The sequence below is a fragment of the Anomaloglossus baeobatrachus genome, unplaced genomic scaffold, assembly GCF_048569485.1.
Source record: "Anomaloglossus baeobatrachus isolate aAnoBae1 unplaced genomic scaffold, aAnoBae1.hap1 Scaffold_545, whole genome shotgun sequence".
NCBI classification, from domain to species: Eukaryota; Metazoa; Chordata; class Amphibia; order Anura; family Aromobatidae; genus Anomaloglossus; species Anomaloglossus baeobatrachus.
In genome coordinates, this window is record NW_027444829.1 from 61,238 (window position 1) to 79,485 (window position 18,248).

Sequence of the window (18,248 nt, forward strand, 5' to 3'; positions counted from 1 at the left end):
GAGGGGGGCTTTCTCAGAGGGCTTTTTACAGTTTTTCTATTCCCAATTAGCCGTTTAAGTGTACTTATTGAAAGTAGTAATTCTTTCATAGGCCGCCCTTTCTTAGTATTTGACGTTCCTTATATTGCGGTATGAGGCTTCGCAGTAGGTTGCAAACATTCATCACCCATGACTGTCCCCAATTGAGCTCAGAAGCTCAATGTCTATCATGACCTCTCTTTTAGAATGTCCAAGAGCAAGCAAACTATTCCTCCAGGAGAGGGCGCCAACAGACTACTAAAGAGATCATCATTACTCAAAGAAAACCCCAAAAACCAATGCATGATAGGAATAAACAGGTAACTTTCTTTGGAGTGGAAGCGGAGAGATCGCACCAGATGCCAATTCTAGATGTTATCACACCTGTGGTCACTGCAGCAGCAGGTGAATCCACTTTGTCCAAAAGGGATCTATTCCATTCAATTGCAAATGATCTAGATAAGACAGAGAACTGCAGCACGGGGACATAGCCGAGTTGGTCAGGTTGAGTGGTGATGAGTTTGCTATTTGGATGAATAAAGAAAGTCAAAAGTGTGAAAGATAAAAAACAAAAGGAGGAAGTGTGAAAAGTGAATGGGCCAAATTGAGGTGCATATGAAGACGTATGCTTTCTTCCAATTCATTAAATCGGGCTAATATGAATCAGGTGAATTGAGTTCTGCTTTTGGAAACTGGGTTAAGAAGGGGTGCACCGTTCCTGGAGGTACTGCAATACCAGGTCAATGCGTGGAGTGGACAGAGCAAGCTCTTTTTCCATCTCCCTGTTCTAAAAATCCATTTAATATATGGTCCCCAGATAGGGGACGTATCAGATATTAAACTGATAAGAACAGATACTACACTTGATCTTAGCCAAAAGGCCGAGAAGCGATAACCAGAATTGGTTTGGGCCTCGAGTGGCACCCTGGCCTATGCCGGACACATCTTAGGGAGAGAGAGCGAGAGGGAGACAAACCCACGCCTACACAAGACATTTTGTCACCCAAGCCAACCCTTGAAAAGGCTGCTTTGCAGAGCCAAAACAAGAAGAATGGTGCGTTTTGCAGCCGCCGCCCACTGCAATGAATCTGAATAACTCCTCCTTTAGGGCGCAAGCAACTCCCCTCCCCCTTGCAGTCTTTCCAATTCACGATACAAAAAGACGGACAGGACAGGTTGCCTGACTTTCCGTCACTGCCACCCTTTGCCATCCTTACCCGTAGAAAGCCCTTTCATCATCCCCAAACCCTAATCTTTTCCCTTTCCTTCCCAGCCCCCAAACCCTGCCCTCTGTACCTTTCTCACCACCCGCTTCCCTTCTCCTGTCATCCCCCTACCACCCGGGAAAAAAAGAGATTGCCCCCTCCTTCCACTAGCCCACCCTCCCACCCAAAGAACAACTTCTTCTGCGCAGCTTGTTTTCTAGGCAGCAGCGCTATTGTGATGTCATCGGGGGGCATTGTGACAAGCCGCCAGTGTTCCGTCTCTTCATGTTGTGCACAGTTCAAACGGAAAATACATCAACAGGCAGACTACAGAAAAGCTTACTATCAAAGGTTAGAGGGGGGCTTTCTCAGAGGGCTTTTTACAGTTTTTCTATTCCCAATTAGCCGTTTAAGTGTACTTATTGAAAGTAGTAATTCTTTCATAGGCCGCCCTTTCTTAGTATTTGACGTTCCTTATATTGCGGTATGAGGCTTCGCAGTAGGTTGCAAACATTCATCACCCATGACTGTCCCCAATTGAGCTCAGAAGCTCAATGTCTATCATGACCTCTCTTTTAGAATGTCCAAGAGCAAGCAAACTATTCCTCCAGGAGAGGGCGCCAACAGACTACTAAAGAGATCATCATTACTCAAAGAAAACCCCAAAAACCAATGCATGATAGGAATAAACAGGTAACTTTCTTTGGAGTGGAAGCGGAGAGATCGCACCAGATGCCAATTCTAGATGTTATCACACCTGTGGTCACTGCAGCAGCAGGTGAATCCACTTTGTCCAAAAGGGATCTATTCCATTCAATTGCAAATGATCTAGATAAGACAGAGAACTGCAGCACGGGGACATAGCCGAGTTGGTCAGGTTGAGTGGTGATGAGTTTGCTATTTGGATGAATAAAGAAAGTCAAAAGTGTGAAAGATAAAAAACAAAAGGAGGAAGTGTGAAAAGTGAATGGGCCAAATTGAGGTGCATATGAAGACGTATGCTTTCTTCCAATTCATTAAATCGGGCTAATATGAATCAGGTGAATTGAGTTCTGCTTTTGGAAACTGGGTTAAGAAGGGGTGCACCGTTCCTGGAGGTACTGCAATACCAGGTCAATGCGTGGAGTGGACAGAGCAAGCTCTTTTTCCATCTCCCTGTTCTAAAAATCCATTTAATATATGGTCCCCAGATAGGGGACGTATCAGATATTAAACTGATAAGAACAGATACTACACTTGATCTTAGCCAAAAGGCCGAGAAGCGATAACCAGAATTGGTTTGGGCCTCGAGTGGCACCCTGGCCTATGCCGGACACATCTTAGGGAGAGAGAGCGAGAGGGAGACAAACCCACGCCTACACAAGACATTTTGTCACCCAAGCCAACCCTTGAAAAGGCTGCTTTGCAGAGCCAAAACAAGAAGAATGGTGCGTTTTGCAGCCGCCGCCCACTGCAATGAATCTGAATAACTCCTCCTTTAGGGCGCAAGCAACTCCCCTCCCCCTTGCAGTCTTTCCAATTCACGATACAAAAAGACGGACAGGACAGGTTGCCTGACTTTCCGTCACTGCCACCCTTTGCCATCCTTACCCGTAGAAAGCCCTTTCATCATCCCCAAACCCTAATCTTTTCCCTTTCCTTCCCAGCCCCCAAACCCTGCCCTCTGTACCTTTCTCACCACCCGCTTCCCTTCTCCTGTCATCCCCCTACCACCCGGGAAAAAAAGAGATTGCCCCCTCCTTCCACTAGCCCACCCTCCCACCCAAAGAACAACTTCTTCTGCGCAGCTTGTTTTCTAGGCAGCAGCGCTATTGTGATGTCATCGGGGGGCATTGTGACAAGCCGCCAGTGTTCCGTCTCTTCATGTTGTGCACAGTTCAAACGGAAAATACATCAACAGGCAGACTACAGAAAAGCTTACTATCAAAGGTTAGAGGGGGGCTTTCTCAGAGGGCTTTTTACAGTTTTTCTATTCCCAATTAGCCGTTTAAGTGTACTTATTGAAAGTAGTAATTCTTTCATAGGCCGCCCTTTCTTAGTATTTGACGTTCCTTATATTGCGGTATGAGGCTTCGCAGTAGGTTGCAAACATTCATCACCCATGACTGTCCCCAATTGAGCTCAGAAGCTCAATGTCTATCATGACCTCTCTTTTAGAATGTCCAAGAGCAAGCAAACTATTCCTCCAGGAGAGGGCGCCAACAGACTACTAAAGAGATCATCATTACTCAAAGAAAACCCCAAAAACCAATGCATGATAGGAATAAACAGGTAACTTTCTTTGGAGTGGAAGCGGAGAGATCGCACCAGATGCCAATTCTAGATGTTATCACACCTGTGGTCACTGCAGCAGCAGGTGAATCCACTTTGTCCAAAAGGGATCTATTCCATTCAATTGCAAATGATCTAGATAAGACAGAGAACTGCAGCACGGGGACATAGCCGAGTTGGTCAGGTTGAGTGGTGATGAGTTTGCTATTTGGATGAATAAAGAAAGTCAAAAGTGTGAAAGATAAAAAACAAAAGGAGGAAGTGTGAAAAGTGAATGGGCCAAATTGAGGTGCATATGAAGACGTATGCTTTCTTCCAATTCATTAAATCGGGCTAATATGAATCAGGTGAATTGAGTTCTGCTTTTGGAAACTGGGTTAAGAAGGGGTGCACCGTTCCTGGAGGTACTGCAATACCAGGTCAATGCGTGGAGTGGACAGAGCAAGCTCTTTTTCCATCTCCCTGTTCTAAAAATCCATTTAATATATGGTCCCCAGATAGGGGACGTATCAGATATTAAACTGATAAGAACAGATACTACACTTGATCTTAGCCAAAAGGCCGAGAAGCGATAACCAGAATTGGTTTGGGCCTCGAGTGGCACCCTGGCCTATGCCGGACACATCTTAGGGAGAGAGAGCGAGAGGGAGACAAACCCACGCCTACACAAGACATTTTGTCACCCAAGCCAACCCTTGAAAAGGCTGCTTTGCAGAGCCAAAACAAGAAGAATGGTGCGTTTTGCAGCCGCCGCCCACTGCAATGAATCTGAATAACTCCTCCTTTAGGGCGCAAGCAACTCCCCTCCCCCTTGCAGTCTTTCCAATTCACGATACAAAAAGACGGACAGGACAGGTTGCCTGACTTTCCGTCACTGCCACCCTTTGCCATCCTTACCCGTAGAAAGCCCTTTCATCATCCCCAAACCCTAATCTTTTCCCTTTCCTTCCCAGCCCCCAAACCCTGCCCTCTGTACCTTTCTCACCACCCGCTTCCCTTCTCCTGTCATCCCCCTACCACCCGGGAAAAAAAGAGATTGCCCCCTCCTTCCACTAGCCCACCCTCCCACCCAAAGAACAACTTCTTCTGCGCAGCTTGTTTTCTAGGCAGCAGCGCTATTGTGATGTCATCGGGGGGCATTGTGACAAGCCGCCAGTGTTCCGTCTCTTCATGTTGTGCACAGTTCAAACGGAAAATACATCAACAGGCAGACTACAGAAAAGCTTACTATCAAAGGTTAGAGGGGGGCTTTCTCAGAGGGCTTTTTACAGTTTTTCTATTCCCAATTAGCCGTTTAAGTGTACTTATTGAAAGTAGTAATTCTTTCATAGGCCGCCCTTTCTTAGTATTTGACGTTCCTTATATTGCGGTATGAGGCTTCGCAGTAGGTTGCAAACATTCATCACCCATGACTGTCCCCAATTGAGCTCAGAAGCTCAATGTCTATCATGACCTCTCTTTTAGAATGTCCAAGAGCAAGCAAACTATTCCTCCAGGAGAGGGCGCCAACAGACTACTAAAGAGATCATCATTACTCAAAGAAAACCCCAAAAACCAATGCATGATAGGAATAAACAGGTAACTTTCTTTGGAGTGGAAGCGGAGAGATCGCACCAGATGCCAATTCTAGATGTTATCACACCTGTGGTCACTGCAGCAGCAGGTGAATCCACTTTGTCCAAAAGGGATCTATTCCATTCAATTGCAAATGATCTAGATAAGACAGAGAACTGCAGCACGGGGACATAGCCGAGTTGGTCAGGTTGAGTGGTGATGAGTTTGCTATTTGGATGAATAAAGAAAGTCAAAAGTGTGAAAGATAAAAAACAAAAGGAGGAAGTGTGAAAAGTGAATGGGCCAAATTGAGGTGCATATGAAGACGTATGCTTTCTTCCAATTCATTAAATCGGGCTAATATGAATCAGGTGAATTGAGTTCTGCTTTTGGAAACTGGGTTAAGAAGGGGTGCACCGTTCCTGGAGGTACTGCAATACCAGGTCAATGCGTGGAGTGGACAGAGCAAGCTCTTTTTCCATCTCCCTGTTCTAAAAATCCATTTAATATATGGTCCCCAGATAGGGGACGTATCAGATATTAAACTGATAAGAACAGATACTACACTTGATCTTAGCCAAAAGGCCGAGAAGCGATAACCAGAATTGGTTTGGGCCTCGAGTGGCACCCTGGCCTATGCCGGACACATCTTAGGGAGAGAGAGCGAGAGGGAGACAAACCCACGCCTACACAAGACATTTTGTCACCCAAGCCAACCCTTGAAAAGGCTGCTTTGCAGAGCCAAAACAAGAAGAATGGTGCGTTTTGCAGCCGCCGCCCACTGCAATGAATCTGAATAACTCCTCCTTTAGGGCGCAAGCAACTCCCCTCCCCCTTGCAGTCTTTCCAATTCACGATACAAAAAGACGGACAGGACAGGTTGCCTGACTTTCCGTCACTGCCACCCTTTGCCATCCTTACCCGTAGAAAGCCCTTTCATCATCCCCAAACCCTAATCTTTTCCCTTTCCTTCCCAGCCCCCAAACCCTGCCCTCTGTACCTTTCTCACCACCCGCTTCCCTTCTCCTGTCATCCCCCTACCACCCGGGAAAAAAAGAGATTGCCCCCTCCTTCCACTAGCCCACCCTCCCACCCAAAGAACAACTTCTTCTGCGCAGCTTGTTTTCTAGGCAGCAGCGCTATTGTGATGTCATCGGGGGGCATTGTGACAAGCCGCCAGTGTTCCGTCTCTTCATGTTGTGCACAGTTCAAACGGAAAATACATCAACAGGCAGACTACAGAAAAGCTTACTATCAAAGGTTAGAGGGGGGCTTTCTCAGAGGGCTTTTTACAGTTTTTCTATTCCCAATTAGCCGTTTAAGTGTACTTATTGAAAGTAGTAATTCTTTCATAGGCCGCCCTTTCTTAGTATTTGACGTTCCTTATATTGCGGTATGAGGCTTCGCAGTAGGTTGCAAACATTCATCACCCATGACTGTCCCCAATTGAGCTCAGAAGCTCAATGTCTATCATGACCTCTCTTTTAGAATGTCCAAGAGCAAGCAAACTATTCCTCCAGGAGAGGGCGCCAACAGACTACTAAAGAGATCATCATTACTCAAAGAAAACCCCAAAAACCAATGCATGATAGGAATAAACAGGTAACTTTCTTTGGAGTGGAAGCGGAGAGATCGCACCAGATGCCAATTCTAGATGTTATCACACCTGTGGTCACTGCAGCAGCAGGTGAATCCACTTTGTCCAAAAGGGATCTATTCCATTCAATTGCAAATGATCTAGATAAGACAGAGAACTGCAGCACGGGGACATAGCCGAGTTGGTCAGGTTGAGTGGTGATGAGTTTGCTATTTGGATGAATAAAGAAAGTCAAAAGTGTGAAAGATAAAAAACAAAAGGAGGAAGTGTGAAAAGTGAATGGGCCAAATTGAGGTGCATATGAAGACGTATGCTTTCTTCCAATTCATTAAATCGGGCTAATATGAATCAGGTGAATTGAGTTCTGCTTTTGGAAACTGGGTTAAGAAGGGGTGCACCGTTCCTGGAGGTACTGCAATACCAGGTCAATGCGTGGAGTGGACAGAGCAAGCTCTTTTTCCATCTCCCTGTTCTAAAAATCCATTTAATATATGGTCCCCAGATAGGGGACGTATCAGATATTAAACTGATAAGAACAGATACTACACTTGATCTTAGCCAAAAGGCCGAGAAGCGATAACCAGAATTGGTTTGGGCCTCGAGTGGCACCCTGGCCTATGCCGGACACATCTTAGGGAGAGAGAGCGAGAGGGAGACAAACCCACGCCTACACAAGACATTTTGTCACCCAAGCCAACCCTTGAAAAGGCTGCTTTGCAGAGCCAAAACAAGAAGAATGGTGCGTTTTGCAGCCGCCGCCCACTGCAATGAATCTGAATAACTCCTCCTTTAGGGCGCAAGCAACTCCCCTCCCCCTTGCAGTCTTTCCAATTCACGATACAAAAAGACGGACAGGACAGGTTGCCTGACTTTCCGTCACTGCCACCCTTTGCCATCCTTACCCGTAGAAAGCCCTTTCATCATCCCCAAACCCTAATCTTTTCCCTTTCCTTCCCAGCCCCCAAACCCTGCCCTCTGTACCTTTCTCACCACCCGCTTCCCTTCTCCTGTCATCCCCCTACCACCCGGGAAAAAAAGAGATTGCCCCCTCCTTCCACTAGCCCACCCTCCCACCCAAAGAACAACTTCTTCTGCGCAGCTTGTTTTCTAGGCAGCAGCGCTATTGTGATGTCATCGGGGGGCATTGTGACAAGCCGCCAGTGTTCCGTCTCTTCATGTTGTGCACAGTTCAAACGGAAAATACATCAACAGGCAGACTACAGAAAAGCTTACTATCAAAGGTTAGAGGGGGGCTTTCTCAGAGGGCTTTTTACAGTTTTTCTATTCCCAATTAGCCGTTTAAGTGTACTTATTGAAAGTAGTAATTCTTTCATAGGCCGCCCTTTCTTAGTATTTGACGTTCCTTATATTGCGGTATGAGGCTTCGCAGTAGGTTGCAAACATTCATCACCCATGACTGTCCCCAATTGAGCTCAGAAGCTCAATGTCTATCATGACCTCTCTTTTAGAATGTCCAAGAGCAAGCAAACTATTCCTCCAGGAGAGGGCGCCAACAGACTACTAAAGAGATCATCATTACTCAAAGAAAACCCCAAAAACCAATGCATGATAGGAATAAACAGGTAACTTTCTTTGGAGTGGAAGCGGAGAGATCGCACCAGATGCCAATTCTAGATGTTATCACACCTGTGGTCACTGCAGCAGCAGGTGAATCCACTTTGTCCAAAAGGGATCTATTCCATTCAATTGCAAATGATCTAGATAAGACAGAGAACTGCAGCACGGGGACATAGCCGAGTTGGTCAGGTTGAGTGGTGATGAGTTTGCTATTTGGATGAATAAAGAAAGTCAAAAGTGTGAAAGATAAAAAACAAAAGGAGGAAGTGTGAAAAGTGAATGGGCCAAATTGAGGTGCATATGAAGACGTATGCTTTCTTCCAATTCATTAAATCGGGCTAATATGAATCAGGTGAATTGAGTTCTGCTTTTGGAAACTGGGTTAAGAAGGGGTGCACCGTTCCTGGAGGTACTGCAATACCAGGTCAATGCGTGGAGTGGACAGAGCAAGCTCTTTTTCCATCTCCCTGTTCTAAAAATCCATTTAATATATGGTCCCCAGATAGGGGACGTATCAGATATTAAACTGATAAGAACAGATACTACACTTGATCTTAGCCAAAAGGCCGAGAAGCGATAACCAGAATTGGTTTGGGCCTCGAGTGGCACCCTGGCCTATGCCGGACACATCTTAGGGAGAGAGAGCGAGAGGGAGACAAACCCACGCCTACACAAGACATTTTGTCACCCAAGCCAACCCTTGAAAAGGCTGCTTTGCAGAGCCAAAACAAGAAGAATGGTGCGTTTTGCAGCCGCCGCCCACTGCAATGAATCTGAATAACTCCTCCTTTAGGGCGCAAGCAACTCCCCTCCCCCTTGCAGTCTTTCCAATTCACGATACAAAAAGACGGACAGGACAGGTTGCCTGACTTTCCGTCACTGCCACCCTTTGCCATCCTTACCCGTAGAAAGCCCTTTCATCATCCCCAAACCCTAATCTTTTCCCTTTCCTTCCCAGCCCCCAAACCCTGCCCTCTGTACCTTTCTCACCACCCGCTTCCCTTCTCCTGTCATCCCCCTACCACCCGGGAAAAAAAGAGATTGCCCCCTCCTTCCACTAGCCCACCCTCCCACCCAAAGAACAACTTCTTCTGCGCAGCTTGTTTTCTAGGCAGCAGCGCTATTGTGATGTCATCGGGGGGCATTGTGACAAGCCGCCAGTGTTCCGTCTCTTCATGTTGTGCACAGTTCAAACGGAAAATACATCAACAGGCAGACTACAGAAAAGCTTACTATCAAAGGTTAGAGGGGGGCTTTCTCAGAGGGCTTTTTACAGTTTTTCTATTCCCAATTAGCCGTTTAAGTGTACTTATTGAAAGTAGTAATTCTTTCATAGGCCGCCCTTTCTTAGTATTTGACGTTCCTTATATTGCGGTATGAGGCTTCGCAGTAGGTTGCAAACATTCATCACCCATGACTGTCCCCAATTGAGCTCAGAAGCTCAATGTCTATCATGACCTCTCTTTTAGAATGTCCAAGAGCAAGCAAACTATTCCTCCAGGAGAGGGCGCCAACAGACTACTAAAGAGATCATCATTACTCAAAGAAAACCCCAAAAACCAATGCATGATAGGAATAAACAGGTAACTTTCTTTGGAGTGGAAGCGGAGAGATCGCACCAGATGCCAATTCTAGATGTTATCACACCTGTGGTCACTGCAGCAGCAGGTGAATCCACTTTGTCCAAAAGGGATCTATTCCATTCAATTGCAAATGATCTAGATAAGACAGAGAACTGCAGCACGGGGACATAGCCGAGTTGGTCAGGTTGAGTGGTGATGAGTTTGCTATTTGGATGAATAAAGAAAGTCAAAAGTGTGAAAGATAAAAAACAAAAGGAGGAAGTGTGAAAAGTGAATGGGCCAAATTGAGGTGCATATGAAGACGTATGCTTTCTTCCAATTCATTAAATCGGGCTAATATGAATCAGGTGAATTGAGTTCTGCTTTTGGAAACTGGGTTAAGAAGGGGTGCACCGTTCCTGGAGGTACTGCAATACCAGGTCAATGCGTGGAGTGGACAGAGCAAGCTCTTTTTCCATCTCCCTGTTCTAAAAATCCATTTAATATATGGTCCCCAGATAGGGGACGTATCAGATATTAAACTGATAAGAACAGATACTACACTTGATCTTAGCCAAAAGGCCGAGAAGCGATAACCAGAATTGGTTTGGGCCTCGAGTGGCACCCTGGCCTATGCCGGACACATCTTAGGGAGAGAGAGCGAGAGGGAGACAAACCCACGCCTACACAAGACATTTTGTCACCCAAGCCAACCCTTGAAAAGGCTGCTTTGCAGAGCCAAAACAAGAAGAATGGTGCGTTTTGCAGCCGCCGCCCACTGCAATGAATCTGAATAACTCCTCCTTTAGGGCGCAAGCAACTCCCCTCCCCCTTGCAGTCTTTCCAATTCACGATACAAAAAGACGGACAGGACAGGTTGCCTGACTTTCCGTCACTGCCACCCTTTGCCATCCTTACCCGTAGAAAGCCCTTTCATCATCCCCAAACCCTAATCTTTTCCCTTTCCTTCCCAGCCCCCAAACCCTGCCCTCTGTACCTTTCTCACCACCCGCTTCCCTTCTCCTGTCATCCCCCTACCACCCGGGAAAAAAAGAGATTGCCCCCTCCTTCCACTAGCCCACCCTCCCACCCAAAGAACAACTTCTTCTGCGCAGCTTGTTTTCTAGGCAGCAGCGCTATTGTGATGTCATCGGGGGGCATTGTGACAAGCCGCCAGTGTTCCGTCTCTTCATGTTGTGCACAGTTCAAACGGAAAATACATCAACAGGCAGACTACAGAAAAGCTTACTATCAAAGGTTAGAGGGGGGCTTTCTCAGAGGGCTTTTTACAGTTTTTCTATTCCCAATTAGCCGTTTAAGTGTACTTATTGAAAGTAGTAATTCTTTCATAGGCCGCCCTTTCTTAGTATTTGACGTTCCTTATATTGCGGTATGAGGCTTCGCAGTAGGTTGCAAACATTCATCACCCATGACTGTCCCCAATTGAGCTCAGAAGCTCAATGTCTATCATGACCTCTCTTTTAGAATGTCCAAGAGCAAGCAAACTATTCCTCCAGGAGAGGGCGCCAACAGACTACTAAAGAGATCATCATTACTCAAAGAAAACCCCAAAAACCAATGCATGATAGGAATAAACAGGTAACTTTCTTTGGAGTGGAAGCGGAGAGATCGCACCAGATGCCAATTCTAGATGTTATCACACCTGTGGTCACTGCAGCAGCAGGTGAATCCACTTTGTCCAAAAGGGATCTATTCCATTCAATTGCAAATGATCTAGATAAGACAGAGAACTGCAGCACGGGGACATAGCCGAGTTGGTCAGGTTGAGTGGTGATGAGTTTGCTATTTGGATGAATAAAGAAAGTCAAAAGTGTGAAAGATAAAAAACAAAAGGAGGAAGTGTGAAAAGTGAATGGGCCAAATTGAGGTGCATATGAAGACGTATGCTTTCTTCCAATTCATTAAATCGGGCTAATATGAATCAGGTGAATTGAGTTCTGCTTTTGGAAACTGGGTTAAGAAGGGGTGCACCGTTCCTGGAGGTACTGCAATACCAGGTCAATGCGTGGAGTGGACAGAGCAAGCTCTTTTTCCATCTCCCTGTTCTAAAAATCCATTTAATATATGGTCCCCAGATAGGGGACGTATCAGATATTAAACTGATAAGAACAGATTTTTGATTTAATGAAGCTTTCCAAAGCACCGCAAAAAATGCATGACCGAAGTCACACCAAAAACAGTGCAAAGGCTAGGATTCGTGTGGACCCCTCCGTGAGGAGAGGGTCCCCAAAAATCAACCCCGTCCCTCCGAGCCAGAAGGCCACAGCAAGGGTCAGGGATCTTCGGTGCTCCCCCAAGCCGAAGCCTGGTTGAGCCTTGTCGTTGCTCCCAGCGTCCACCCAGGCATCTTACCCAAGTGGAGTAGAGAGCTACTAGTTGTTGGTTTCGCAGCCGAAACTGCCCGGACCGTCAACCGGTGTTGGTTTCTCAGCCCAAGGCTAACCGGACCTCCAACCGGGTGTTGGTTTCTCAGCCGAAGCTGACCCGGACCTCCAACCGGGTGTTGGTTTCTCAGCCGAAGCTGACCCAGACCTCCAACCGGGTGTTGGTTTCTCAGCCGAAGCTGACCCGGACCTCCAACCGGGTGTTGGTTTCTCAGCCCAAAGCTGAACGGACCTCCGACCATGATTATAAAAATTTTCTTTCCTAGCCAGAAGGCCGGGATAGAGCAGTATGCTCAGAAAGTATGAAAGGGCAAGGTACGGTGTGCTACAGAGCCCAAGGCTCGCCGGGGTCCCAAGCCAGCAAGCTCAGACTCACTCCAGGGTCGTCAGTCCTGGGGCACATTGCACCATAGCCCCCACACTTACTCAGTCTAATAGCCTCGATCCTGGTAGGGCCATGTTTTCCTCTAGATGAATATACTATACATTAAGAGTACTAGCAAGCGCAACCTTCCAGTGTGCATTGCATCTGCCGAGCCTCACAGATACTACACTTGATCTTAGCCAAAAGGCCGAGAAGCGATAACCAGAATTGGTTTGGGCCTCGAGTGGCACCCTGGCCTATGCCGGACACATCTTAGGGAGAGAGAGCGAGAGGGAGACAAACCCACGCCTACACAAGACATTTTGTCACCCAAGCCAACCCTTGAAAAGGCTGCTTTGCAGAGCCAAAACAAGAAGAATGGTGCGTTTTGCAGCCGCCGCCCACTGCAATGAATCTGAATAACTCCTCCTTTAGGGCGCAAGCAACTCCCCTCCCCCTTGCAGTCTTTCCAATTCACGATACAAAAAGACGGACAGGACAGGTTGCCTGACTTTCCGTCACTGCCACCCTTTGCCATCCTTACCCGTAGAAAGCCCTTTCATCATCCCCAAACCCTAATCTTTTCCCTTTCCTTCCCAGCCCCCAAACCCTGCCCTCTGTACCTTTCTCACCACCCGCTTCCCTTCTCCTGTCATCCCCCTACCACCCGGGAAAAAAAGAGATTGCCCCCTCCTTCCACTAGCCCACCCTCCCACCCAAAGAACAACTTCTTCTGCGCAGCTTGTTTTCTAGGCAGCAGCGCTATTGTGATGTCATCGGGGGGCATTGTGACAAGCCGCCAGTGTTCCGTCTCTTCATGTTGTGCACAGTTCAAACGGAAAATACATCAACAGGCAGACTACAGAAAAGCTTACTATCAAAGGTTAGAGGGGGGCTTTCTCAGAGGGCTTTTTACAGTTTTTCTATTCCCAATTAGCCGTTTAAGTGTACTTATTGAAAGTAGTAATTCTTTCATAGGCCGCCCTTTCTTAGTATTTGACGTTCCTTATATTGCGGTATGAGGCTTCGCAGTAGGTTGCAAACATTCATCACCCATGACTGTCCCCAATTGAGCTCAGAAGCTCAATGTCTATCATGACCTCTCTTTTAGAATGTCCAAGAGCAAGCAAACTATTCCTCCAGGAGAGGGCGCCAACAGACTACTAAAGAGATCATCATTACTCAAAGAAAACCCCAAAAACCAATGCATGATAGGAATAAACAGGTAACTTTCTTTGGAGTGGAAGCGGAGAGATCGCACCAGATGCCAATTCTAGATGTTATCACACCTGTGGTCACTGCAGCAGCAGGTGAATCCACTTTGTCCAAAAGGGATCTATTCCATTCAATTGCAAATGATCTAGATAAGACAGAGAACTGCAGCACGGGGACATAGCCGAGTTGGTCAGGTTGAGTGGTGATGAGTTTGCTATTTGGATGAATAAAGAAAGTCAAAAGTGTGAAAGATAAAAAACAAAAGGAGGAAGTGTGAAAAGTGAATGGGCCAAATTGAGGTGCATATGAAGACGTATGCTTTCTTCCAATTCATTAAATCGGGCTAATATGAATCAGGTGAATTGAGTTCTGCTTTTGGAAACTGGGTTAAGAAGGGGTGCACCGTTCCTGGAGGTACTGCAATACCAGGTCAATGCGTGGAGTGGACAGAGCAAGCTCTTTTTCCATCTCCCTGTTCTAAAAATCCATTTAATATATGGTCCCCAGATAGGGGACGTATCAGATATTAAACTGATAAGAACAGATACTACACTTGATCTTAGCCAAAAGGCCGAGAAGCGATAACCAGAATTGGTTTGGGCCTCGAGTGGCACCCTGGCCTATGCCGGACACATCTTAGGGAGAGAGAGCGAGAGGGAGACAAACCCACGCCTACACAAGACATTTTGTCACCCAAGCCAACCCTTGAAAAGGCTGCTTTGCAGAGCCAAAACAAGAAGAATGGTGCGTTTTGCAGCCGCCGCCCACTGCAATGAATCTGAATAACTCCTCCTTTAGGGCGCAAGCAACTCCCCTCCCCCTTGCAGTCTTTCCAATTCACGATACAAAAAGACGGACAGGACAGGTTGCCTGACTTTCCGTCACTGCCACCCTTTGCCATCCTTACCCGTAGAAAGCCCTTTCATCATCCCCAAACCCTAATCTTTTCCCTTTCCTTCCCAGCCCCCAAACCCTGCCCTCTGTACCTTTCTCACCACCCGCTTCCCTTCTCCTGTCATCCCCCTACCACCCGGGAAAAAAAGAGATTGCCCCCTCCTTCCACTAGCCCACCCTCCCACCCAAAGAACAACTTCTTCTGCGCAGCTTGTTTTCTAGGCAGCAGCGCTATTGTGATGTCATCGGGGGGCATTGTGACAAGCCGCCAGTGTTCCGTCTCTTCATGTTGTGCACAGTTCAAACGGAAAATACATCAACAGGCAGACTACAGAAAAGCTTACTATCAAAGGTTAGAGGGGGGCTTTCTCAGAGGGCTTTTTACAGTTTTTCTATTCCCAATTAGCCGTTTAAGTGTACTTATTGAAAGTAGTAATTCTTTCATAGGCCGCCCTTTCTTAGTATTTGACGTTCCTTATATTGCGGTATGAGGCTTCGCAGTAGGTTGCAAACATTCATCACCCATGACTGTCCCCAATTGAGCTCAGAAGCTCAATGTCTATCATGACCTCTCTTTTAGAATGTCCAAGAGCAAGCAAACTATTCCTCCAGGAGAGGGCGCCAACAGACTACTAAAGAGATCATCATTACTCAAAGAAAACCCCAAAAACCAATGCATGATAGGAATAAACAGGTAACTTTCTTTGGAGTGGAAGCGGAGAGATCGCACCAGATGCCAATTCTAGATGTTATCACACCTGTGGTCACTGCAGCAGCAGGTGAATCCACTTTGTCCAAAAGGGATCTATTCCATTCAATTGCAAATGATCTAGATAAGACAGAGAACTGCAGCACGGGGACATAGCCGAGTTGGTCAGGTTGAGTGGTGATGAGTTTGCTATTTGGATGAATAAAGAAAGTCAAAAGTGTGAAAGATAAAAAACAAAAGGAGGAAGTGTGAAAAGTGAATGGGCCAAATTGAGGTGCATATGAAGACGTATGCTTTCTTCCAATTCATTAAATCGGGCTAATATGAATCAGGTGAATTGAGTTCTGCTTTTGGAAACTGGGTTAAGAAGGGGTGCACCGTTCCTGGAGGTACTGCAATACCAGGTCAATGCGTGGAGTGGACAGAGCAAGCTCTTTTTCCATCTCCCTGTTCTAAAAATCCATTTAATATATGGTCCCCAGATAGGGGACGTATCAGATATTAAACTGATAAGAACAGATACTACACTTGATCTTAGCCAAAAGGCCGAGAAGCGATAACCAGAATTGGTTTGGGCCTCGAGTGGCACCCTGGCCTATGCCGGACACATCTTAGGGAGAGAGAGCGAGAGGGAGACAAACCCACGCCTACACAAGACATTTTGTCACCCAAGCCAACCCTTGAAAAGGCTGCTTTGCAGAGCCAAAACAAGAAGAATGGTGCGTTTTGCAGCCGCCGCCCACTGCAATGAATCTGAATAACTCCTCCTTTAGGGCGCAAGCAACTCCCCTCCCCCTTGCAGTCTTTCCAATTCACGATACAAAAAGACGGACAGGACAGGTTGCCTGACTTTCCGTCACTGCCACCCTTTGCCATCCTTACCCGTAGAAAGCCCTTTCATCATCCCCAAACCCTAATCTTTTCCCTTTCCTTCCCAGCCCCCAAACCCTGCCCTCTGTACCTTTCTCACCACCCGCTTCCCTTCTCCTGTCATCCCCCTACCACCCGGGAAAAAAAGAGATTGCCCCCTCCTTCCACTAGCCCACCCTCCCACCCAAAGAACAACTTCTTCTGCGCAGCTTGTTTTCTAGGCAGCAGCGCTATTGTGATGTCATCGGGGGGCATTGTGACAAGCCGCCAGTGTTCCGTCTCTTCATGTTGTGCACAGTTCAAACGGAAAATACATCAACAGGCAGACTACAGAAAAGCTTACTATCAAAGGTTAGAGGGGGGCTTTCTCAGAGGGCTTTTTACAGTTTTTCTATTCCCAATTAGCCGTTTAAGTGTACTTATTGAAAGTAGTAATTCTTTCATAGGCCGCCCTTTCTTAGTATTTGACGTTCCTTATATTGCGGTATGAGGCTTCGCAGTAGGTTGCAAACATTCATCACCCATGACTGTCCCCAATTGAGCTCAGAAGCTCAATGTCTATCATGACCTCTCTTTTAGAATGTCCAAGAGCAAGCAAACTATTCCTCCAGGAGAGGGCGCCAACAGACTACTAAAGAGATCATCATTACTCAAAGAAAACCCCAAAAACCAATGCATGATAGGAATAAACAGGTAACTTTCTTTGGAGTGGAAGCGGAGAGATCGCACCAGATGCCAATTCTAGATGTTATCACACCTGTGGTCACTGCAGCAGCAGGTGAATCCACTTTGTCCAAAAGGGATCTATTCCATTCAATTGCAAATGATCTAGATAAGACAGAGAACTGCAGCACGGGGACATAGCCGAGTTGGTCAGGTTGAGTGGTGATGAGTTTGCTATTTGGATGAATAAAGAAAGTCAAAAGTGTGAAAGATAAAAAACAAAAGGAGGAAGTGTGAAAAGTGAATGGGCCAAATTGAGGTGCATATGAAGACGTATGCTTTCTTCCAATTCATTAAATCGGGCTAATATGAATCAGGTGAATTGAGTTCTGCTTTTGGAAACTGGGTTAAGAAGGGGTGCACCGTTCCTGGAGGTACTGCAATACCAGGTCAATGCGTGGAGTGGACAGAGCAAGCTCTTTTTCCATCTCCCTGTTCTAAAAATCCATTTAATATATGGTCCCCAGATAGGGGACGTATCAGATATTAAACTGATAAGAACAGATACTACACTTGATCTTAGCCAAAAGGCCGAGAAGCGATAACCAGAATTGGTTTGGGCCTCGAGTGGCACCCTGGCCTATGCCGGACACATCTTAGGGAGAGAGAGCGAGAGGGAGACAAACCCACGCCTACACAAGACATTTTGTCACCCAAGCCAACCCTTGAAAAGGCTGCTTTGCAGAGCCAAAACAAGAAGAATGGTGCGTTTTGCAGCCGCCGCCCACTGCAATGAATCTGAATAACTCCTCCTTTAGGGCGCAAGCAACTCCCCTCCCCCTTGCAGTCTTTCCAATTCACGATACAAAAAGAGGGACAGGACAGGTTGCCTGACTTTCCGTCACTGCCACCCTTTGCCATCCTTACCCGTAGAAAGCCCTTTCATCATCCCCAAACCCTAATCTTTTCCCTTTCCTTCCCAGCCCCCAAACCCTGCCCTCTGTACCTTTCTCACCACCCGCTTCCCTTCTCCTGTCATCCCCCTACCACCCGGGAAAAAAAGAGATTGCCCCCTCCTTCCACTAGCCCACCCTCCCACCCAAAGAACAACTTCTTCTGCGCAGCTTGTTTTCTAGGCAGCAGCGCTATTGTGATGTCATCGGGGGGCATTGTGACAAGCCGCCAGTGTTCCGTCTCTTCATGTTGTGCACAGTTCAAACGGAAAATACATCAACAGGCAGACTACAGAAAAGCTTACTATCAAAGGTTAGAGGGGGGCTTTCTCAGAGGGCTTTTTACAGTTTTTCTATTCCCAATTAGCCGTTTAAGTGTACTTATTGAAA

General features: G+C 46.7%; 11 non-coding genes and 1 pseudogene across 11 annotated transcripts; all 12 read right to left on the reverse strand.

The window, feature by feature from the left end:
* Positions 1 to 720: 720 nt before the first annotated feature.
* Positions 721 to 911, reverse strand: LOC142283758 (U2 spliceosomal RNA). Its single transcript, XR_012745357.1, has one exon. It is a non-coding gene; the product is annotated as a U2 spliceosomal RNA (small nuclear RNA).
* A 1,387-nt stretch (positions 912 to 2,298) lies between these two features.
* LOC142283759 (U2 spliceosomal RNA) lies at positions 2,299 to 2,489 on the reverse strand. Its single transcript, XR_012745358.1, has one exon. It is a non-coding gene; the product is annotated as a U2 spliceosomal RNA (small nuclear RNA).
* Positions 2,490 to 3,876: 1,387 nt separating this feature from the next.
* Positions 3,877 to 4,067, reverse strand: LOC142283760 (U2 spliceosomal RNA). Its single transcript, XR_012745359.1, has one exon. It is a non-coding gene; the product is annotated as a U2 spliceosomal RNA (small nuclear RNA).
* Positions 4,068 to 5,454: 1,387 nt separating this feature from the next.
* LOC142283761 (U2 spliceosomal RNA) lies at positions 5,455 to 5,645 on the reverse strand. The gene has a single exon (XR_012745360.1). It is a non-coding gene; the product is annotated as a U2 spliceosomal RNA (small nuclear RNA).
* A 1,387-nt stretch (positions 5,646 to 7,032) lies between these two features.
* On the reverse strand, positions 7,033 to 7,223 carry LOC142283762 (U2 spliceosomal RNA). Its single transcript, XR_012745361.1, has one exon. It is a non-coding gene; the product is annotated as a U2 spliceosomal RNA (small nuclear RNA).
* Positions 7,224 to 8,610: 1,387 nt separating this feature from the next.
* On the reverse strand, positions 8,611 to 8,801 carry LOC142283763 (U2 spliceosomal RNA). The gene has a single exon (XR_012745362.1). It is a non-coding gene; the product is annotated as a U2 spliceosomal RNA (small nuclear RNA).
* A 1,387-nt stretch (positions 8,802 to 10,188) lies between these two features.
* On the reverse strand, positions 10,189 to 10,379 carry LOC142283764 (U2 spliceosomal RNA). The gene has a single exon (XR_012745363.1). It is a non-coding gene; the product is annotated as a U2 spliceosomal RNA (small nuclear RNA).
* A 1,387-nt stretch (positions 10,380 to 11,766) lies between these two features.
* LOC142283704 (U2 spliceosomal RNA) lies at positions 11,767 to 11,959 on the reverse strand. The gene has a single exon (XR_012745316.1). It is a non-coding gene; the product is annotated as a U2 spliceosomal RNA (small nuclear RNA).
* A 688-nt stretch (positions 11,960 to 12,647) lies between these two features.
* On the reverse strand, positions 12,648 to 12,774 carry LOC142283722 (U2 spliceosomal RNA; annotated as a pseudogene).
* A 1,387-nt stretch (positions 12,775 to 14,161) lies between these two features.
* LOC142283765 (U2 spliceosomal RNA) lies at positions 14,162 to 14,352 on the reverse strand. Its single transcript, XR_012745364.1, has one exon. It is a non-coding gene; the product is annotated as a U2 spliceosomal RNA (small nuclear RNA).
* A 1,387-nt stretch (positions 14,353 to 15,739) lies between these two features.
* Positions 15,740 to 15,930, reverse strand: LOC142283766 (U2 spliceosomal RNA). The gene has a single exon (XR_012745365.1). It is a non-coding gene; the product is annotated as a U2 spliceosomal RNA (small nuclear RNA).
* A 1,387-nt stretch (positions 15,931 to 17,317) lies between these two features.
* Positions 17,318 to 17,508, reverse strand: LOC142283767 (U2 spliceosomal RNA). The gene has a single exon (XR_012745366.1). It is a non-coding gene; the product is annotated as a U2 spliceosomal RNA (small nuclear RNA).
* Between the last annotated feature and the right edge of the window lie 740 nt (positions 17,509 to 18,248).